Source organism: Papio anubis, chromosome 8 (genome assembly GCF_008728515.1).
Source record: "Papio anubis isolate 15944 chromosome 8, Panubis1.0, whole genome shotgun sequence".
Lineage (NCBI taxonomy): Eukaryota > Metazoa > Chordata > Mammalia > Primates > Cercopithecidae > Papio > Papio anubis.
Window position 1 is genome coordinate 88,959,403 of NC_044983.1, and position 24,205 is coordinate 88,983,607.

The 24,205-nt window shown below is 39.8% G+C and overlaps 1 long non-coding RNA gene across 1 annotated transcript; it reads right to left on the reverse strand.

The window, feature by feature from the left end:
• Window positions 1-2,680: 2,680 nt before the first annotated feature.
• Window positions 2,681-12,059, reverse strand: LOC103886966. The gene is made up of 3 exons (XR_004185879.1): window positions 8,415-12,059; window positions 6,908-7,026; window positions 2,681-3,121 (listed from the first exon to the last, which is right to left on the reverse strand). It is a non-coding gene; the product is annotated as an uncharacterized LOC103886966 (long non-coding RNA).
• Window positions 12,060-24,205: the final 12,146 nt, after the last annotated feature.

Below are 24,205 nucleotides of genomic sequence, written 5' to 3' on the forward strand. Positions count from 1 at the left end.
TTGGTCAAAATGCCATCTAAACAAGAAATTATAAAAAATAAAACATACATATTTTAATAATTTAGCTTAAAACCAGTGATAAATTTATCTTATGTTTTCCTATAGAGACAAGACTTTAAAATTTTTGTTTTAATATCTTTATTCTTTCCTAGTATGTGGATGCACTGATAGGAGTTCCACACCACATTCCTACAGTAAAGGTTAATGCTTTTAAGTTTGCAGCAACAATGCAACCTTGAGAGTCAAAAGTAGCAAGGTAGAGACCTAAGAAATAATTAAGGTGGTATGGTAGCTCAGACCTTTGTGAGTTCAAAAGACATTGTCCCTATGCAGTTACAGTCTAAGATCTACCTTTTTGGGATGACATCACACCTTTCTTCAAGTGTGTTTTCTGCCTGTACACCCCTTATGCTAGTTCCATTCCTGCCTGGCAGAGCCTCTCCCTGGGTTCAAACACACTGGACTGGATGCATTGCTGGATTGGTGCTGTGCTGCCATGTATTTTTCCTTCTCTGGATTTTAATCATAACTCGGACATCCAGTGAGCAACTAAACCACCCACCTAAAATGCTTCCCAAAGAACGCACAAGAATGATATGACTCCATTTCAAATGATCAAACTAAACAGAATACTCAGGAAGCATCAGGGAGGATGCCGAGCAGAGTGTCTTCTAGCCACCAGCAGAATCAGAGCAACTCCCCATTACCAGCTGAAGGGAGAGCTAGAAATGAAAAATAAACAAATGTAGGCAGGCACTGGAGCAAAAGACCTCTAGACTGGGACATTCTGGGCTGACAAGAGTGACTGTTGGACCCCGGGCAGCCAATGAAGCCATTTAACCCACCTCCACTGTTGAGCTGGACACTCATATTCATATCTTTGCCTTCCACAAATCACTCTCCAACATACCCATTCTCGGTCCCTCGCCCTCCCTCCCTGTCTCTCTTCCTCTCCTCCCCCTTCCTCTCTTTCTCTCTCTGAGTTGACTCTGTCTCCTATTCAAAGGCTAGGTACAAGAGGAACATTGTAGATTTTCAAAGCCTTCTAAAAACTGTCTGGAGTGCAGTTGCCATCCTAGTTCACACATCACTTGACTACAGCTCCCTCCGTTCCCTCAACTTAGTGTCCCATTAGTCTTCAAGCTCAGTGCATTCCCTCATTTCCTCTTCTGTATTCCCACAGCCACATCCTTAGGCCAAGCTCCATGAGCTCTTCTGTGGGCTTAGGCAACAGTTTCCTCCAGAGGCTCCCAGCCACCCACTCCTTTCCCATGGCATCACACAAGTTGAGTTTCTATGTCATTATGTAAGTCTCTTTCTTCAAACCACAGTTCCATTGCTTGGGGTAAATGCCCAATGTTCCAACAAGACATACAAGGCTTTTAACAGTGTCCCATATGACATGTTCAGCCTCTTCTATAGCCAGTCCCCCTACCCATCACTCTTCACTTGGGCCTCAGTAATGTACCAATTTATACTGGCCCTTTCTCCATATGGTTAATGCTATTGCTGTCCTTCTGAAATGCCTTTCTCCCCATTCCCACAATGACCTCCTGCTGATCTTCCATGATCCAGGTTTAATGGCACCTTTTCCTGAATGCATCCATCCTCTCATACACTCATTCGCTGAGCCCCAGCCCCAAGCCAGGCCCTTGCCTGGGCCCTAGCAACGCAGTGATCTGCAGAACTGGGAGGCAGAGCTCACAGTCAAGCGAGAGACCCAGGCTTAAACCACACAAACATAGACTTCAATGACACAACAAGGGTAAGACTGAAACTGTGACCAGTCTGAAAAAGAAAAGAAGTGCTTCCACCTGAAGAAATAGCATGGGCAAAGGCCCTCTGATGCAAAGGACCCCAGCAAGCAGGAGACAGGAAGAAAAAGCTAGCGTGGAGAGAGGAGAGAGCTGCAGGGAGTGGCTATGAGTGCAGCTGAGGCCACATGAGGCCTTGATGTCCACAAGAAACTGTTTTATATTTTTAGAGCAATGGGAAGATGTTGCAGAGTGTTCCATGGAAGAGAGTCTGGCTCAGTTTTGCTCTCCAAAATGATCTTTTTGGCTGCCATCTAGAGAATGGATGTGGAGGGGGCTGGGTGAATAGTGACTAAAGAGGAAATTAAATATAATTTCTCTACCACATATCAACTGAAAGTGTGGAAAAGAGACCCAACCTATTCTGCATGGTGCAGAAAATCACCCCAAAATTCTATATTTGCCATGAATAATCCCCAAATTAGGATGAAGTCTTCATCTGGTTCTGACCAAGAGATCTCCAATCCAGCATCCCTGTGCCTGTCTCGCACCAGCCTGGAATTAGAGAAGATTGTCACCTTGCTACCAATCTCCAGAACAAAGAAAAATCACCAACTATACCAGCCAGGCATGGTGGCTCACACCTGTAATCCCAGCACTTTGGGAGGCCAAGACGGGCAGATCACTTGAGGTCGGTAGTTTGAGACCAGCCTGGCAAACATGGTGAAACCCTACATCTACTAAAAAAAAAAAAATACAAAAATTAACCAGGTGCAGTGGTGCGTGCCTGTAATCTCAGCTTCTCAGAACACTGAGGTACAAGAATTGCTTAAACCCAGGAGGCGGAGATTGCAGTGAGTGGAGATCATGCCACTGCACCCCAGCCTGGGTGACAGAGCGAGGCTCCGCTCAAACAAAAAAAAAAAGAAAAGAAAAGAAAAGAAAAGAAAAGAAAAGAAAAATCACCAAATATTTATATTCCTAACCATTATATTTCTGTGTTGATATAGCCATGAATGTTTCCTTCTCAGAATAAAAATGTTATGTTGACCCTTTCTTACAGATGGTTCTTGAGATGATATCATTAATATTCCCAAATACCTGTATGTTTGGCATCATTTATTTTACAAAACATTTTTATATTTGAGAATTTTGTTCTTTATATGAATACTTCAGTTATGTTAGTTGCCAAAATACACACACACACACACACACACACACACACACACAGCAGGAAGAAATAAAAAGTATTTGTGGCAGATAAATAATCTGAGACATCAAGCAGCAGGTAGTATTCATATTCCCTGTGACATCCTCATTCAGTCCATGAGACACTGAGTTGCCATTTGCCATGAGGAAGGAGTTGCCTAGGAGGAGTCAGAAGAAATGCCTAAGTATTGAGTTTGAGGCAAAAGCCTCAGATGTGAGAAAGGAGACTGGGGCATATTTTTAAAGCAAAGGAGCTAGTCTCTACCCTTCCTTCCCTTCCCACACACCACCCCCATCCTGCTGCCATTCCATAAGAGTTTGAGCACGTGAGAAGAGGAGAGACAGAGAAATCCAGAGGAAAAGAGCAAGGAGGAATTTTTTTTACTCTTTTCTTCCTCTGGCCAAATTAGAAACTTGAGGAATACTAGGGAATTCTCCTGTGATGTTTGAGAATGTGCGAGAGAGAAAAAAAAAAAAAGATTGCAAATATATTTTCCAGATACAGTTGTAGGTCAGCAGTCTTTCCAAACATATTCAGCCCTATGAGGCTTGAAGGAAATAAGAGTGAGGATGGCATATACACACAGATGTGAGAAACGCCCTGACCACCATCATCAGCCAGAAGCTGGGCGTGGAAGTCTGTGAGTATCTCATGGGCCCAACACAAGGACAAGCCAACAAGCAATGCTGGGATACCACCTGGGGAAGAATTCCCAAGAAGAGAAAAATGAGAATGTAGCCACCTGTAGCATGAGAAGAGGGACAGTTGCTTCTCTGTGTAATTTCCCCAGGTGTCAACCAGCATAGGATAATAGACTACAGGAACATCAGCAGAACAGATCAATGGATGTGGCATCTCTCCACCGTCAATACCAGGAGAGCCACTCCCTCTCTCCTTGGGATAATAAAGAAGCTGGATTAGGAGAAAGGAAGGGAAAGCCATATGGTTTGGATGTTCGTCCCCTTCAAATCTCATGTTGAAATGTGATTCTCAATGTTGGAAGTGGGGCCTGGTGAAGAGCAGTTGGATCATGGGGGCAGATGAATGGTTTAGTACCATCCTCTTGATGATAAGTGAGTTTTTGCTCAGTTAGATCACACGATATCTGGTTGTTAAGAAGAGTCTGGGACTTCCCCCTTCTCTCTGTCTTGCTCTCGCTCTCACCACGTAATATGCCAGCTCCCAGTTTTCCTTCCTCCATGATTGTAAACTTCCTTAGGCCCTCACCAGCAGCAGATGCTGACTGACACGCTTTTCGTAGAGTCTGCAGAACTGTGAGCCAAAATAAAAAATCTTTTTGGCTGGGCATAATGGCTCACACCTGTAATCCCAGCACTTTGGGAGGCTGAGGCAGGTAGATCACATGAGATCAGAAGTTTGAGACCAGCCTAGCCAACATGGTGAAACTCCATCTCTACTAAAAATACAAAAATTACCCCCGTGTGGTGGTGCACATCTGTAATCCCAGCTACTCAGAAGGCTGAGACACAAGAATTGCTTAAATCCAAGAGGCGGAAGTTGCAGTGAGCTGAGATCATGCCACTGCACTCCAGCCTGGGTGGCAGAGTGAGACTCTGTATCAAAAAAAAAAAAAAAAAAAAACTTTTCTTTATAAATTACCCAACCTCAGGTATTTCCTTATAGCAACACAAGAATGGACTAACACAGAAAGAAACTCGATGGGGAAAACAGTCTTGATACAGTTGAACATTGAACTCATTAAGCTTTGAGCTGGACTATATTTTATACATCTTGACCAAGAAATTAGGAAACTGAACTAGTTTAATTTAAAAACAGGTTGAATATTCAGTGGCAGAAATTAAAGTTGGTCTAGAAATAAAGTTACCTTTTGGAACAAAAATATACAACCATAAACTAATACCAATTTCATGTAGACATCACACACTACAGGATAACGTAATAGTTTCCTGGCACGCATTTTTGGACTGACTCCTTTGGAGGTGAGTGAATGAGATGTTAGCATGATAAAAAGAAATGCTTAAAGGTCCATTCGATTGAGAATATAAGTACTACTTACTGCTGAAGTTTGGTTTGCCAACAAGAATCAGAAGCCATGAGATTGAGCCAGTTAATCAAAAAGTTGAAGCTTTAGTCTGCTTTTTAAAAGCAACACTCCTGATGCGACAGCAACCCAAAGGGGCAAATAAAATTCGTATTATACATCTCAGAGGTAACAGTTGATTTATGAGTGTAAGACATCCTCCTCCCAACTGAATCCTGGCCCCTCCATAAGATTCACTATAATTGTTGGCAAATGTGCCACTTGAGACAATTACGGTAATCTGGTCGGACTGCAATCAAAGAAGACGACTTTGTTTTCAAATCTACTGAAGCCAACCAGGATCTCTTTCTTTCTATATCTTGAAGATGATCATAGATATGCTAACTACATTTAAACTACTCCTTTTCAAAGCTCCTAAAAGGTGTAATTCCCCCTACTCCATCCCTCTCATGAGAAAGAGAGAGAACAAAACCAACACCAAAGTCCCGTTCACTAAAATCTGTGAAAGTCAGTTTTGGTTAGCTGTTTTTACCACCGAAATTGAAATGACTCTCCCCTTCCACCTCTTTACCTCCTCTATTCTGGTTGGAAATCATCCGGGATTCACACCTCGGCACCAATGGGATGTGGCGGGGAAGGGTTTTGCACTGAGGCAGGGAGGAAAAGGAGGATGTCTCCCAGCTAAAGTCGGAATCAAAACATTCATAATGGCAAGCATCATCTGCAAGGCAGAGTGCTGCTTCTCAGCTTCTCAGGAATGGCTCCTAAGGGCAGTGCAGAAACACCAAACAATAAAGAGGCAGACACCAGCTGGGCAGCAGGTAGAACAAGTGCAGAGATGGACACCTCCAATATCAAGGGGAAATCAGTCACGCGGATGTTCTTTACGGAAAGCTAACATGCTGCTTGAAAGAGCACATGCAGCTCTCCAAGTGAGAAATGCTCCTGGATTGTTATTATTTATCTAGAGCCCCAGGTGTACACTGAGCTCTATAATAGGTAGCATGTGCCAAAACAAAGAGCAGAGCCTTTGCCCCAAAGAGTTAGATGTCTAAAGGCACATTTGGGTACAGTTATACTCCACGAATCGGCAAAGCAGAAAATAAACAATACACAGACAGACATCAAGGAATAGTTCTTTGCTGAATGTGTCAGAGCTTTGGAAACAGGAGGGCTTTTAAAGGAGTTGTGGTTTGTATTTCATGTTGTATTGAATTTTTTCTGGAAAAAAAAGAAAAAAGAAGAAGAATCTGCTGTTAATAAGAATTTAAAGAGATCTTGACAGTTTAGAGCAATAGGTTAAATATACCAAGATGACTTTAAATAAGATGTAAAACCCTACATTTGGGGACAAAATATTAAGACAGCTTTGGAGCTGATTACAAGTTAATACCATCAACACCACATTATAGTTTAACTCCCCAAACAATAAGTTGGTCTCAGGATGAACTCATAAAAGGAAAGTCTCTAGGATGAGAGAGGTGAGTTGGTTCAGGGCAGACTCTGAGCAGGGTCTGGCTCAGATATAACATCCCAGATCAGATTACTGAGATACCTTGTGGCACAGTCATTACGAGACCAGGCTCTGGACTCAACAGTTTATAGACCAGGTCTCTGTCTGCCAGTTGTGTCATCTTGGGACAGTGCATTTACATCTCTGTGTTACTGTTTCCTCATTTGTAACACACACAAAAAAGGAATAGATAAAGAGAGAAAAGAAAGAGAAAAAAAGAAAGGAAGGATATTAAGAACACTGAATGTATGGGAAAATCCTCACAGTGTCTGCCATGCAGTGAGCTATTCTTATAGATAAGCCTCTGAACCGCCCCCGCACCCCTGCCCCAGTCTCTCCTTTCCCTCCTCCAATGAAACCTTCTTGTAACTGAGTCTCCCTCAGCCCTGAGCTTCAACTCTGATAACCTTCAGGTTGGGAAGCAAGCCTGATGCAGTAGCAATATAGCGCTCCATGACATGTCCTTCCCCAGGTCTTCTTTGTCCTTAATTTTCAGCTTGGTGAAAATTCGCCCATATTTACACTTCTGCAAAATAAACAGAACCAAGACTTATGTTTCACAATTTACATCACTGATTCCATGTGCAATCATGGTTCATGACTAATGGGCCTCTAGCAGTTTCAAAAATGTTTCTTTCTCTGTAACTCTGAGACACTGGGAGTGTGTGCGCTACAGTATAAATGGGAAATTTATAATGTAGGAGACCTCGTGTCCACCAGTCTGGCCTTTTCCTAGGATGCGTGCCCTATCTGGTTCTTACAACTCTTCCTTCTGGGCCCAAGCCACTGCCATTTGCTGACAGGACCTCCAAGACGTTGCCCTGTCTCTGTACTTCATCTACCTGTTGGCGTAGTCCCCTCTTCTATTGGTGTATTAGCCAGGGTTGCCCAGAGAAATGCAACAAATAGGAGAGATATGTGTGTGTGTGTGTGTGTGTGTGTGTATTTTATATATATATATATATAGAGAGAGAGAGAGAGAGAGAGAGATTTGTCACAGAAATTAGCTCATACAATTATGTGGAATGAGAAGTCCCGTGATCTGCCATCTGCAAGCTGGAGAACCTGGAAAACCAGTGGTGTAATTTAGTCCAAATCCAAAGACATGAGAACTAACCGCACTCATGCCTGAGGAGGGCAGGAGAGGATGGATATCCCAGACCAAGCAGAGAACAAATTTGCCCTTCCTCAACCTTTTTGTTCTGTTTGGGCCCTCAGTGGATTGGAAGATACCCAACCACATTGGTGAAGGAGATTTCATTTGCTCAATCTACTGATTTGAACACTAATCTCTCCCAGAAACAACCTTACAGACACATCCAGAAATAATGCTTTATTAGCTATTTGGGCATCTCTTAGCTCAGTCAAGTTGACACACAAAATTAGCCATCACAGTTGGGATCCCTCTCGGTCTACCGTCTGCCTAAACTGGGACCTGCAATCTCCGCTCTCCCTTAGGCATGGTGTTTCCCTGCTAACTGAGCTTGCAATGGCGTTGATTCTGCCAGGACCCCATGCCAGCCCTGATCTGCCATAAGTAGTCTGCTTCACCAATTCCCAAGTTGCCCAACCTCAGCTAGTCAATACTTCAAAGCCCCTGCCTCTCTTAGCAGACACTTGTCTGGCTGAGGGAGGGAATGTTCCCCAATAAGACATCTCAGTCTCCTCTTGAATCTTGTATCACACCATTACTTCCAACAGCCTGTTATTGCTACCACAATGAAAAGAACACTGTATCAACAGAAGACAAGCTTCAACTTCAATTTCTCATTGGATGCCACATGTTGATTCTATTGTTATTAAAAAGTCATTTGTGTTGTCTAACTTGTAATAACATTTTCTGATTGCTGTTTGCCATTTTTCCCAGTGACTGCTTGTGCCATCGCAGCCTGCTCAGAGTCCTAGCATCATTACCTATTCATGCATTCTACATGCCAGCTTCCTCCTTTCTCATTATTGGGTGACTTTTCACTTGGCCTTTTCTGCAGATCAGCCCCTCAGAATATGCCATCTGGAAAAATGGAGAGTGAAACACTGCTTTAAATTAAAAAGAAAAAAAGAGAGAAAGAGACTTTTCATCACCCTGAATTAGACCCAATTTTCCCACTCTGTCACCACCCTCACAGGAGCTGGCACACTCTTCAGAAGCTGTCCGTGTTTCTTCTAACTATGACAGAGGGGGCTGAGGAGAAACAAGAAAGGAGTGGAAAGCGACAGAGAAAGAGAGAGAGAGAGCCATCCAATCCAATGCATTGATAGATTTGGCTAGATTGATGTCATTGCTCATTAAGAAAACAGGCAATCTGCTTCTTGTTCTCATTGGAGAAAATAAATTTGCACAGAGCCCAGCCAAATAATGTGTAGCAAATGATCAATGTTATCTGAGGGAGAAGATGATTGATCCTTTATTTCTTACACCCTCTCATGCATAATGCATACAACCCAGGATGTCCTCAGCTTGCCTCAGGACCTAGCAGTGATGTACCGCATTACCATGCAGAGCACTCATGCTGAATTTCTAGGGACGTCTCCACATCCCAGAGCAAGTGAGAGCCAGGAATGCTTCAAAAATCAAGAGTCCCTGATAACGGTGTGATGGATTCTTGAATCTTTTCCAGGCCTTTTTACAAACATATGCATGACTCAGGGAAAGTCTCAGAGAAACTTCAGACCTCAGTATCCCTTAATGCAAAGCACAATTGGTAATACTGGCTTCTTTCAGAATATCAATTAAAAGATTAGAAAAATGGAAATCTTTCTAAGAACCAAAAATGCGGGAGATCGCTATAAGGGGAAATGAACTGTGTTAACTTTTTATTATAATGATTCCATTTCAGAGAACCGAGGTAATCATTTGTGATTTTGGAGAAAGCTGGCTTGTCAAATGCTCTATGTTAAGTTTAGACTATTGTTGCTAATTCTCTATACCCATTAAATAGTGATGATGATGATGGTGATGATAACAATAATGGCAGCTAACATTTTTAAATTCCTATTTGCCAGGCTTTATGTTAAGGACTGTACATATGTTATCTCATGTAATGTACACTGAGGTTTAGAGAACTTCATTAATTTGCCCAACGTTCATAGCTAATAATCAATAAACTCCAGAGCCAACAGTACCAATTCCTACATATGAATGCTGCTAGTCTGGGGTTGGGGTCAAAATAGAGGAATTAGAATATAAAGTGGAATTGGCCATCCTCAATAACTATAACTGGCTGGTAGAAGATTTGTAAACTAACAGAAATTGAAAAAAAAAACTGATGAGTTTTAGTTCTTACTTTGAGCGAGTCGCCATACTAGATCTTCACATAAATTTTAATGATAATAATGAATAAAATGATAACCAATCTATAAAGTAGATGATATCTTGCCGTGTTGGTTATTAAGTGAGCGTTTCTCAGTTTAAAACCAGCTTCTCTACTCCGCTCACAAGATCCTGGGGCTGCAACTCTGCAACTCTGCAGACTCCGTCGTTTCCGTTTTGCCAGCGGTTCCATTAGGCTCTGCCAAGAGGGGGCGCCAGAGAGACTACGTCGCTAAAGGAGTAAGAGGGATTTTGATCCTTCTTGTTTTACTTCCTGTTCTTGTCAGCAGTATCTCAGCAACACTTCTTAGCGCTGGCAGCAGCAGCTCATTCCAGCTTCCAGTAGCAGCAGTGATTCAAGTGCGCAGTTTTTCTAACACTCGCTGAACCGGCCTTATTGTGCCACCTCTGGGCACCAGCCCACCCAGACCGTACACCCTCCTCAGAGACCTGCGTCCCAGCTCTGCAAGACCCTTCTCCTCCAATCTTCTGAGTTCTGTTTCCTCGGCTGAGAAGTGGTAGCTGCATCCTGCACGATCACCTCCACTATATCTAGGTGTTTGTTTTTTATCTTTTCATTTCTCTATTTCCCGGTTAACATGTTTTAGTACTAAATTCTCTTTGTTACTAGAACTGGTAAGGTTTCTGTCTGCTGACTAGAACCCCAGTCATAAACCCCCAATTCAGTGATAAGGATAAATTGCTCATATTTACTACTAAGTCAATAAAGGAGTTGAAATGGAATCCAACCCCAGGTCTTTCTGGTTCTGAATCATATGCTCTTTCCAGTACCCCAGGATGCCTCTCCAAACTAGGCAATGGTATCTCTGTGCCTATGTTGAATAAGAGGACACACACACAAAAAACACATCGTGCAAATGAAAGTCTAAGAAATACCTGGACACAATGTAAAATGTGTGTGTGATTGCATGCACTGGTATTTCTTATCAATATTATTAGTGACAGTAACACTATTGTGTATACAAAGTAGGTTCCATTGCCCTAAAGTGCCTTGTCCAATAGCTTAACCTGCTTCTGTGCTTGATACAATGTGAATTCTTCTCCGTGTTCAAGAATATGTCATGGCATTCCTCTATCTGGGTAGCTTCAAACTGTGCTAAAATACTTTGAGCAAAGAATGAGAAATGACTTGTAACTAAAGCCATCATCATTCTCACAATGAAAGAAGCACCCAAAACTTCAAAGATATTATGGTAGACTTGTCACTTTTGAGTATTTAGTATGCCTCCATTCTGTAACAACAGATACCCCAGAGACCAGAATAAAGTAGGATCAAAAGATATATAGTGTGTACTGACATAGACAGACACCTCAGACCACTAGACCAACAGGGTGATTGTAAAGCGCAGCTACATCTACACTCTGAGACTTAAGATGATTGTTGAATCCAAAGACCAGGAAGAGTGAGAATTCAGAGTCTATTCTGATCAGAAGCCAGGAAGTCAGAAACTATCCCCTGAAGAGAATATTAAGACCTCACCAGAAATTTCAGCACATCATGTGTAATAAAGCAAGCTTAGTTTATTTCAGCTAATAAGTCTAGAAATGTTTACAACTCTCATATTAAGTTCTACAGCATACAAATTAAAATGGAAGGAGAAGTTTTTATACCACTTGAAATGCACACACATACACAGATGGCACACATGTAATTTATTTTTCCTTTCTCAAAAAGCTATGCTGCTTTCCAAATCATTGGTGCAAGGTACTAGTGTTTCTTACTTTTCGTTGTGTGTTAAAGTTAAAATAAAAAGGGAGGGACTATCTGTTCTTATTATATTTGCAAATTCATCTAGAGGCCATATTGCACTGAGCCCATCTAAAACACATGACAAATGCACTCATATTTCTAGGAATCCTAACAGAGTCTAGGGGACAAAATGAGCAACAACTTGTTAACCTAAACCACAATGAAGCGTAGAGTGGTGGGCTATAGAGAAAAACAGTCACCCTTCCTGCCTTCTTTGTGATGCTTCCTTCTAAATAAGAACCCCAGACAGCGCCTTCCCCAGTGACATTCATCCAGTGGATGCCGGAAAAATTCTCTGATAACCCTGTCAGAACACAAGGCATTATAATGAATAGTAGGTGATAAATATATAGGTAATGCCTTAGCAGTGATTGTGTCTTTCTACAGCAGTTTAAAACAATAAAGCCTGAGCTGGGCATGGTGGCTCACACCTGTAATCCCAGCACTCTGGGAGGCCAAGATGAGCAGATTGCTTGAGCCCAAGAGTTTGAGACCAGCCTGGACAATATAGTGAGACCTTGTCTCTACAAAAAACAAAAAAACAAAAAAAAACAAAAAACAATAAAACCTTTAAAAATTATCCAAGCATGGCGGTGGCAGCCTGTAGTCCCAGCCACCTTGGAGGCTGAGGTGAGAGAATTCCTTGAGCCCAAGAGGCAGAGGTTGATCTAAGCCGAGATCACACCACTGCACTCCAGCCTGGAAGACAGAAACAATAAATAAATAAAATAAAGCCTGCTATTATGATATAGATAGATAACACAAGATGTGAAAAGCTGTAACCCCCTTGTCTTGCGCCACCCCAGGAAAATGGAACTAGTATGCAAGCACAAGATTCCGCTTAGTGACAGAAAAGAAGTCACTCTACTCACTTAGGGGGCTGTACTCAAATGTCCACACCCTCTGAACTTGGAGACAACATCAGGAGACAACCACTGACTGAAACCAAAGGTAGAAAAAGTCGGCATATAAGAGATTAACATATCCATATTCAGTGGTTTTAAGACTTGGTATGTAAATGGCTTGCTGCATAGACTTAGGAATCCAACAAGTTCAACAGCTAGAATGTAGGGAATGAAAGTTATAACCTAATCAACTGTATTTGAGAATAAATATAAAGGAGAGATGTATTGACAGAAGAGAGGTCTGTGTGTAGTAAAGGAAAAAGAAGGCTAAAGAATATAAATTTGCCAGTGCGTTTTCAGTAGTGAATGAGGGACGGCCAAGCGCAGTGGCTCACGCCTGTAATCCCAGCACTTTGGGAGACAGGGGCAGGCGGATCACTTGAGGTCGGGAGTTCGAGACCAGCCTAGCCAACATGGTGAAACCCCACCTCTACTAAAAATACAAAAATTAGCTAGGCATGGTGGTGGGTGCCTGTAATCCTAGCTACTGGGGAGGCTGAGGCAGGAGAATCACTTGAACCCAGGAGGCGGAGGTTGCTACGAGCCAAGATCGCACCACTGCACTCCAGTCTGGGCAGACAGAGCAAGACTCCCTCAAAAAAAATAGTGAACAATGGATAGACACTGTATTAATAAATAAATATTCCTGTTACTGAAAGAATTACTCTATTTCAGGGTGCAGGCATTATTAATCCAGGATGAGAGGTTGGCATAGGACATAGCTGAGGAACAGAAAAAGAGTCTAATAAATAGGTCACATCAAGTCATTTTAGAGTCACATAGGGCATTGAAGGCAAGCCCCATAGTCAAAGGAAATTCATATCATAAACAATGTAGATGACCCAGATTCCATGAGGGAGAGGATACCAGGTAAGTTACAACTGCATCTGAACAACTGCAGTGTGCACCACCCACCTGATTTAGGAAACTTGGACATTATAGTCATTGGTAGATGGAGAAAATGGGGAGAAAGACTTGTGCTGTGCTTATAAAATGGCGGGACTGGCGCAGTGGTTCATGCCTAGAGTCCCAGCAACCAACACAGTGGTTCATGCCTAGAGTCCAGCAACCAGCACAGTGGTTCATGCCTAGAGTCCCAGCAACCAGCACAGTGGTTCATGCCTAGAGTCCCAGCAACCAGCACAGTGGTTCATGCCTGTAGTCCCAGCTACTCAGGAGGCTGAGGTGGGAAGATCACTTGAGACCAGGGGTTTCAGGCTGCAGTAAGCTATGACTACGCTGGTGAATAGTCACTGCACTCCAGCCTGGTGCACATAGCAAGCCTCCATCTCAAAAACAAACAAACAAAAAAACTAGCCAGCAGAAAACAGGTCTCTACACTTTCTCAACAGGGCATATGATCTGAAAGTGAGCCCTGTTTAATTAGGGTTGTGCATTTGTGCATTATCTTGGATCAGATAACACTCAAAACATATATTTAGTGGATGTAACTTGGTACTCCAAATCTCAACTGACTCTGGATCAACGGGAGCACAAAAGCTGAGAATCAATTCCTGGACAAGAGTTACCAAACCAAGGCCCCACTTGCCTGAAATACTTGGCTTGAGTAGTCAGCCACCTTACCACATCTCTGTACCTGCTATAGTGGGCTCGAGTTGGCCTCCTCCTAGGAGTAAGGGCTGGAATGTGAGTATTTACCTTACCATGTATTATCATCTCCCTTTTCACATCTATGTCTAATCTCTCCAATGAAGGCACAGGCAAAATTATAAGAAGGACCATGTCCTAAATTCTCTCCATTATGAACTAACCATGATTGTGGAGCATACTATATTCTAGGCTCTGCACTAAGAGCTTTACTTTATTTCACTTGTCACAACAACTCTGTGAGCTAAATATTATTTTCTTCATTTTACAAGGGAAGAAATAAATGCATGAGTTATTTAAGAGACAGTTAGATAATTTGACTGTGATTTTATATTTAGTAAGTAATGGGGTTGGATTCAAGTCCAGGCAATCTTAACTCCTAAACCCATGCTCATAACTGCTATGGAAATGTGGTGTAATGTAATGGCTAAATAGACAAAAAAGATATGCCCCCCAGTTACGCAATATATTCTGTTACAGTTTTTGAAAGGGCATGGTACTGGTACCAGAATTGATGGATTGATAGAAGAGTAAATTCAGAAATAGACCCATAATGTATCAGAATTAATAATCTGGTAAAGAAAGTATCTCAAAACAGTAAAGAAATTAAGAAAAATTCAACAAATAATAATGGAGAACCTGGCTAACCATTTACAAAGAAAAAAATTAAATTCCTGACCTATGCTGTATATCATGAAACATTCCAGTTAAAGATTCAAATAGGAACAAATAAATAATAAAAGCATTAGAAGAAAACATAAGAGAAATTGATGTAATCTTGTACTGGGAATGACACCAAAAGTAGGACTTATGAAGGGAAGAGATGGATAAGTGTGATTACATATCATTTTTAAAGTTTCTGCTTGATCCAAAACATCACTCACAAAGTTTTAGAAAACAATTGACAGACAAACTGAGACTTGTAAGGTAGAATTAATGACAAAATAATTAATGAACTTAATATATAACAAACTTAAAAATCAATAAGGAAAATATAAACAACCATATAGAAAAAAGTGAGCAAAAGTTATGAAGAGGCAGACCATAGAGAAAGAATAAGAATGGCAACAAGCATATAAAAATATTATCTTACAATTGTATGGTAAGAAAATAAATGAAAATCAGAACAACAAACTGATAATATTTTCAATCTAACAGAGTAATTTAGTTTAAAAAAAAACCCACAAAATCTAATGTTGGCAAGGGTTTCAAGGAACACAGGCATTCCCATATACTATTGGCAAGAATATAAATTAGTTTAACATCTTTTGATGACAGTTTGCCTATAGTATTAGTTTTCTTCCAGAAACTATGTTTCCTAATATAATTTGTCAAATGTTTTTTTTAAAAAGTATTGCAAAGTTATTCATGATAGAATTTGAGACCAGGTGCAGTGACTCACACCTGTAATCCCAACACTTTGGGAGGCTAAGGCAGGCGGATCACTTGAGGTCAGGAGTTCGAGACCAACCTGGCCAAATGGCAAAAGCCTGTCTCTACTAAAAATACAAAAATTAACCAGGCATGGTGGTGTGTGCCTGTAATCCCAGCAACTCGGGAGGCTAAGGCAAGAGAATCGCTTGAACCTGGGAGGTGGAGGCTACAGTGAGCCGAGATCTGCACTCCAGCCTGCGTAACAGAGTGAGACTGTCTCAAAAAAAAAAAAAAAAAAAAAAAAAAATTATAATAGCAAAATAGTAAAAACAAATGAAATGTCTATTGGTAGGGAAACAGCCAAGTAAATAACAATAGATCCATACCACTGAGTACCACGTGGCTACGAAAAATGATGACACATGCTTAATGTATTGACATGAAATAATGACCATGGTGTATTGTCAAGTGAAAGTAGCAGATTGTCAGACAATATGGATATGATTATTCCATTATCATAAAACAATGTAAGTGTATGTGTAAGGGGTGCTTTACACATGCATAAGAAGCAGTATGAAAAAACATACGTCAAGATATTAACAAGAATTATCATTGGATGATGGCATTACAATGCAGAGATACTTTATTCTCTTTGTTTTTTTCTTTCTTTTTGTAATCAGCATGTTTCACTTTTACCATTAAAAAGGTAGACAAAACTGATAGTACTTTGTGAAAAATGAGATTTTTCTCATCTCCTGAGACTCTTTTCATTAGAGAGATTACACTCATAAGTGATTTGTTCATCCACCAAAGTGGACAATGTGTTCCGTCATTGGAAGGGATCAAGCCTTGAACTTGGGTGGTTGGGAAGCCTCTGTCACCTGCTATACTAAGAGTAGAATCAGATTCTACTCTCGAGGATCAGATTATTTTGAGCAAAAGTTCTCAGATGTTGTCCAGAGAGATCATCTCAGGGAACTCTCTTGTTCTCTGCCCATGAAAACTCTATAATGAACAAGGTATTTGATTCATCCTCACACATTTCCCATTTACTTCTGTGTTGTTGATTGGCAGGTGGATTAGCAGTGAGTATTGAATTGTTCAAGTAAAGTCAAAGACTGGACTCTTAGGACTGACTACTCTTATGCCATAAGTGTCTTAAATTTGGAAGACAAAGGAAAAGTTAATAAAACATTGTGTGACCCTCAAATCTACCACCTGCCACCCTCCCTGTTTGCCCATACACACATCAATATATACCCACGGACATCATTATTCCTGCCTCTCAGAGATCTCAGGCAGAAAAGCCAGAGATGTCATAGAGAATCCTCCTAGGGGTACAACCTGTGTTCTCTCCTGGAGTAATTACAGCCTGTGTTCATCCCGGCTAGGCAGGCTGACCTCGTCTCTTAAATTCTTTATTAAACAACATCTGTACCTCACTCTCCTATTGTGGTGAGGTAAGACATAGATTCTCACACAGCCTGATAACAGCTGTTTTATCATTCCTTTTACAATCTCTGAGAACACCAAGGAAAAACTCCCAACTGTGAAGCTAGGATGATTGGAAACACTCTGAGCTCCAGATTAAAAGCAAGAAAATTGCACCAAACCTCAGAGAGTTTTTTTTTCTATACTTCACACAGAGGCCCCCCACCATCCCTGATTCCTTGATTAAATTGTTAAAGTTTAATAAATTATCATGTTCCTGTGGAAAACTATAACTGAAAACTTTTTTGTTTGTTTTTTAACTAAAAGCTTTATGTACCAGCTGGCAATTTTTCCACTAATGCTGATTTAAAAAAAAAAAAAATTCACATAAAAACACTCACTGCAACATACTTAATCATTGCATTCCTCAGGCATACCTGACTCAGTTAGATTCCAGATAAGTAACATTACAGTTCATCCTCACATCAGTGATTGTTACATCAAAAAGAAAAGACAGAGACATAACTAAGTGAATTACACAAAGAAAGCCAAGTGGATAGGGAGAGACAGCTTTCATTTGCACATTTATATAGTTCAGGAATCTACTAAAGGTGTATAAGAAATGAAATCTGAAAACTTGTTACCTATGGTTTTTTGCATTTGTTAGAAAACTTCAATTTTAAAAAGGTAAAGGATAAATAGTTGAAGGGAAAAGACTATATGGTGAATTATTCATTCTAGCTGGGCCATTCCAGGTCACAAGACAGGAGACTTCTTATAATCTTACACATAATAGAGATCTGGGATGACAGAAGCTCTGTTAAATCAACCCATACTGCACACAATTCTTCAGAATGCAGTACTGATAAGGCACTGGTAGACCCAGGAGAAAAACATCTGAGACGAATTGTCAGGAATCACAGAAAAGCAGGTCGGAATGGAAGCCTGTTTTATATAGCAATTTGTCCAAAAGGCCAGACAAAGAGAAAATATTGTCGAAGCTTCCTTCTCTTTCCCTGACTTCATGTCCCCATTGTTAAGATGACTGCAATAATAGGCTAAACAGCATATTTTTAGGGGAAAGGGGAAAGGGGAAAGGGAAGAAATCCAGCCCATGATTGGTTTGCAGGACATTTTGAATGACTGTAAAAACATTATGTGTGCATAGAGGAAATTTTGAAACATAGAGAAAAACAGAAGAAATAAGTAATTTCTCCTCTCACAATTCACAAACAAAAACAATCATTAATACTTGGTATAATAAAATAGACCAAATCCTTTTGGTCTATTTTATGTGAAGATATATGTATTTGATGGTGACAATAAATCTAAAATATACATTATATATGTATGTATATACACACACAAAAATATACACACAAAATTATCCCCCAAATTAGATAAAGATATATATATATGTATATATGTATACAATTCTCCCAAAAATTTGATTTACATTATATGTACTGTTTGTAATCTTCTTTTTTTCTCTATTCAGTATTTTAAATTCCTGAGTATTTTAATTAAAATATTACAATGCTTTAGATTTATCACCACCATCAAAATGGTTTTTAAGCACCAAAATGCATATAATAGGTTAATATTTTTTAAGGTTTTAAAAAAAACTTGATACAGAATCAAGCAGTCTTCTGACATTTAAGGAATGTATATCCAATCTCACTTTTGCAGTATCCCATGGGGTATCATGGAGTTGTCTGGTAAAAGAATACAAGGTACATAACTTCTCTAAGTTTCAGTTTCCTTTTAGTAAAATGCAATGATAATATTGCAGGATCCTTATTCTGCATAATTCAATCCTGGAAGTGGTTATAATATCAGTTAAAAGAGGCGTCCCAAAATGATATAAATATACCCAAAACATTTTACAATAACTAAAAACACACCAGTCAACATTCACTAAGCTTTCGAAATAGTACCAATTTTTTTTTTTTTTTTGTCAGGTGGGATATAAATCTTAAAGGGTTGTCTTTCTTGCATAAACCATACCCATAATGTATCTACAATTTCCAGCTCTACTTTTTTTGAGGAACAAGAATATACAAACACTTGTAAAACAACCTAAGTGAAAAATACTTCCAGATTTTCTTTCTTTTTCCCAAAGTTAAGAGCAACTTGTTTAATGACTTTCCTTATCAAGACCTTTGACACTTTCCACTTGGTTTTCATAAAAACAACACTTCTTCCTTTCCCATTCCTATATCATTATTGTATACAATATTTAATAAATTCATATAATTTCAACAACACTACACATTTGAAAAACAGATTGGGAACAAACTCAACCAGCCTTCCTGAGCTAATCCCTCAGCTGAGGGAGGCTGAGAAATACAGCACACCAGAGAGCCACCCACTGGCCTTCAGCATTCAGTATGCTGGGAACACCAGTCAACATGTTTTGGAGCAGCAGCCTTCAATCTTTTTGGCACCAGGGACTGGTTTTGTGGAAGACAATTTTTCCATGGACAGTGGGAAAAGGGAATGGTTTGTGGATGAAACTGTTCCACCTCAGATCATCAGGCATTAGATTCTCATAAGAAGTGCGCAACCTAGATCCCTCACAAGTGCAATTCACAATAGAGTTTGCGCTCCTATGACAGTCTAATGCCCTTGCTGATCTGACAGGAGGCAGAGCTCAGGCCAGAATGCTCACTTGCCCACGCTCACCTCCCACTGTGTGGCCTGATTCCTAACAGGCCATGGGCCAGTACCAATCCGTGGCCTGGGGATTGAGGACCCTTGTTTTACAGGGATGGGAAGGTTCAGATAAGACAGCCATGGGCTAAGTGCTTAAGGTTGCTGTAAATATTAAATGAGACAATGCACTCAAAATGCTCAGCACCATCTTTGGCACTTAATTAGCTCTCAATAAACATTAGCTGAAAAGAAAGAGAAAATAAGAAAATGACAAAGACCCTTTCTGCAGTTTCCTCACAATCACTGGAATCTAATACGGTTTTAGCCAAGATCAAAAAAAAAAAGAAAAAGAGCCTAGATGTTGAAGACTTGCTGTCAGGCTAGATTATCTGTGAGGATGAGGCTCTGATAAAAATCAGCTGCAGCAAACTGAAAGTACTATCCAGAGCGTAAGTTGTCTAATTCGGATGACAAGGTATCATAGGACATTGGATCCCAGACTCAGATGCAACCATATAGACTTACATGTAATGAAGCACCCATGAAGACTTAACTTAGAAAAAATTCTAAACCTGCATCATTTTGGTTTTAATCAATTTTTATCATCATCTTTCTCTTTTCTAGAAAATACACCTCATACCACCAACCTAAGCAAAGTTGATTTCTTTTAAATTTTACCATGCATCAAAAAGGATAATAGTTAATATTGGGTTTCAATTAGCTACACTAACAGGACATGGGAATGCAATGCAAGAGTAAATAGACAGAGCTTAACTTTCTATCAAACACAGAATTAACAGAGAAGACACTAACAATCAGTTGTGGAAAGTCAATGATGTAAATAAATAATAATAGCTTGACAAATTCAGTCAAAATCCTAGAAAGCAAGAGTTGAAGCTGATTTCTTTTGCAGATAATCAACACTGAGAAGATTGGAAGATGAATAGGAGGAGTTAGGACTACAGTTGTCAATAACAAGGAAATGTAATCAAAGAACTTGTTCAAGTTTTAGTATGACATGCCTATGAGCAGCAGAAGAAAGACTGAAAAGAGAGCAGTTTCCTTATTTAACAATTTCAAGTAAATTTATCCTGGGTCCCAGGCCAAATTTGTGTCATGTCAATTTGGTTCAACCATCTTAGAGTCACAGTCCCCCTTGATAACCTGTGAGAAAGCTATGGACCCCAAGATAGTTTTTCAGCATTTTGTAAAGCTGCATGCACTTAACATGTGCTCTAGCAACTGCACTGTTGGGCATTTATCCCAAAGAAATGAAAACTTACATCCACACAAAACCCTGTAAACGAATGTTCATAGCAGCTTTTTTGTAATAGCCCAAAATTGGAAACAATTTATGTGGCCTTCAGTGGGCAAATGGCTAAACAAACTATGGTTCATCCCAAATGTGAATATTGTTCAGCAATAAAATGAAAGGAACTATTGATACACTTAACAGCTTGGATGAATCTCAAGGGACAACACTGAGTTTAAAAAAAAAAAAAAGTGAATCTCAAGACTGCAAATTACATGATTCCATTATATAACATTCTTGAAATAAAATTATAGAGATGAAGACCATATTAGTGGAATATTAGTGGTTGCCAAGGATTAGAAATAGCAGGGAGGGAGGTGGCTGTGGTTATAAAAGGGGTAGCAGAAAGAATCTCTGTGGTTACAGAATCTCTGTGCCTTGGCCATGTTGGTGGTTACTCTTATCTGCATGTAATACAATTGCATAGAGCTACACACACATACACGCAGACACATGCACACACATGCGAGTACATGTAAAACTGGTGAATTTCAATAAGCTCCTGGATTGCATCAATGTCAGTTTCCTTGATTAGATACTGCACTATAGTTATGCAAGATGTTACCTTTGAAGTAAACACAGGACCTCCTTTTTTTCAATTGTCTGTGAATCTCTAATTACTGCAAAATAAAGTTTTAAGAAGATACGTATACTGATAGAGAAATGAGTACTCGTATTACTAAACTCAATTTCCAAATAGAATGACAGTTTGATTCCCTTATAAGGAGGGCAGCTGAGGATGAAAAGAGTGAAAAGCAAAGAAAAAGGGCTTCTAACTTTGTATTTGATATACTTCTGTGCTCTTGAATTTTTTTAGTTGATATTCTCTGTACAGTTTGAATTTTTATAGTATGAATATATTACTTTTATTATTTAAAAAGGCAAATGAGGATAAAATGAGAAATTCTTTTGAAAAAATCTGTGGAGTCTCTTCCCCCAAAAAAATTTGCAAAAATTCTGTATACAATTATAGCAATCTCATGGACCCCAAAGCCTATCCATGAATCTCCTGAAGCGTTCATGTCCCTGACTAGGAGCTCCTGCTTTTAAAAATGGATGCCTGTACAAATGGAGAGAAGTGGGGTCAAGGGACCTATTAAATATATTCTGTAATCACCCTGGGCTCTATTTGCTATGATGCTCAGCCTTCCTCAAGTGGGAAATAAAGATGCATTCCTTTGTTTCTTTGGAAGTGACTAGATGCAGAACTCTGTATTGGAACTTTAGGAGCCACACCAAGGGTGATCATAACAAACATGCAGGAATACATTAACATATAAATAACTTATTACTAAGAGTACTTAGAACAACAGGAAGAAATAGAATAGTTCTTTGAGCACTTGTTTACTAGCCATATTCTGGGCAATATGCTAGACATTGAAAATAAGGCAGTGAGAAAAACAAGCTTGTTTTCTACCCAGAAACTACTGAGTGCCTAAAGGCACAGGAAGGTTCTTTGCCTGCTTAATGCAAGATGTCCCATCTTGTTAAAAATCCGGAGTTTATGAACTACTTGTGCAAAGGATACATAAGAATTATAGAACCAGAGTCAAAATATTGTATCATGTCAGTCTTTGAAAAACATATAATATGCAAATATATGAAGAAATATCTGATACATATATTTTATTATTTTACACTGTATTTTATATACATTGCATTAAATATATATGAATATATTATGAATATATAGACATATATAGCCCATCCAGAACGCTTTTCAGAAAAACATTGGTTTTAATCTTCTGACTCAAACATGTCAAAGAAAGCTAAATGATTCAATAATTCAGCCAAAAGATATCTTGTTGGTGTTTTCTTTTTTGGTTAATGGATGGTTTAGTAGAGAACTGTAGTAATATATCAATAGGAACAAGACTGGTGGGAAGACACATGACATATTTAACATTTTGAAGTTGAGAAGCAGCATGGCCCAGAACACATGAGGCTAATATTACCGATTCTAGAGCCAAACTAACTGTCTGGGTTACAATCTTGAATCTTTCACCTAACAGCCATGTGACCAAGGGAAGTACCTACTCTCTGTGGCTCAGTTTCCTCATCTATAGAATGGATGCACGATTGAGTTGTAATAAAGGTTGAATAAATTAGAGGGGTATGAAAGTGCTTGTGAAATTTTTCAACAAGTATTTTGTATTAGTCAGCATTCTCCAAAGAAACAGAATCAATAGGATATAAAGATAGCAAGAATTCATTATGAGGGATTGGCTCACATGATTATGGAGACTTGGGAAGTCCCTTGTACTGCCATTTGCAAGCTTCAGACCCGGGAAATCCAATGGTGTCATTCAGTCCAAGTTCAAAGGCTTAGGAACCAGGGAAGCCAATGGTATGAGTTTCCGTCAGAGGGCAGGAGAAAACTAAAGTCCTAGCTCAAGAAAGCCAGGCAGAGAGAATATTTCTTTGTTCTACTCAGGCCCTCAACAGATTGGATGATGTTCAGCCACACTGGGATGGGAAAACTGCTTTACTCAGGCCCCTGGTTTAAATAGTAATGTCTTCCAGAAACACCCTCACAGACACACCCAAAAATAATGTTTAACCAGATATCTGGGCATCCTGTGACCCAGCCAAGTGGACACATAAAATTAACCATCACACATCTGTTGGACTAAAACCAAATACTATATGTGTGCAGAGAAAACAAATTCCTGGAAGATGAATTATTTGAATGGGAAGGAATTCACCAGGTTGGGGTAAGCAGGGGAGCACTCTCCCAGATAGAATCCAAGCAATGGCCAAGGCAAAAAGGTGAGAGCAGGTTTGGGAAACAGTGGACAAGCACACTTAGCTACAGCCCTAGAGCTGTGCCTCAAGAAGACAGACACCGGCCTGAAAGAGTAGTTTAGAGGCTTAGCAACACCCTGGCTGCCAACTAAGGATTAGAATTCCACCAAAAGATTTTAAATAAAGGATGCCCCTGACCAGTGCTATACTTAGGGAAAGTCAACCTGTCCCATGGTTTAGATGAGGACGTGGGGGAAGCCAGCTATAAAACTATTGTGTAACAAAAGATCAGGAGAGGTATAGTACAGGCTAACGCAGAATTATGAGGGTGAAATAAATGAAAAACAGAAATGAACAGTAACCAAGTAAAGAGAGTGATGGAAGAAATGGCATCCCCAATACACCAAGCCCAAGGTGTCATTCATTCCAAGTTTGAAGGCTTACAACCTAGGGAGCTAGAAATCAAAGAGAAGACACAGAAAACAATGACAAGAAAGCTGAGAAGTAGAAAAGAAAGAAATAGAAAACTGTGGAAAGAAATCTAAGAACATGCTACATGTCAAGCATACTGATCATTTTCTGTAAGTTTTCCCT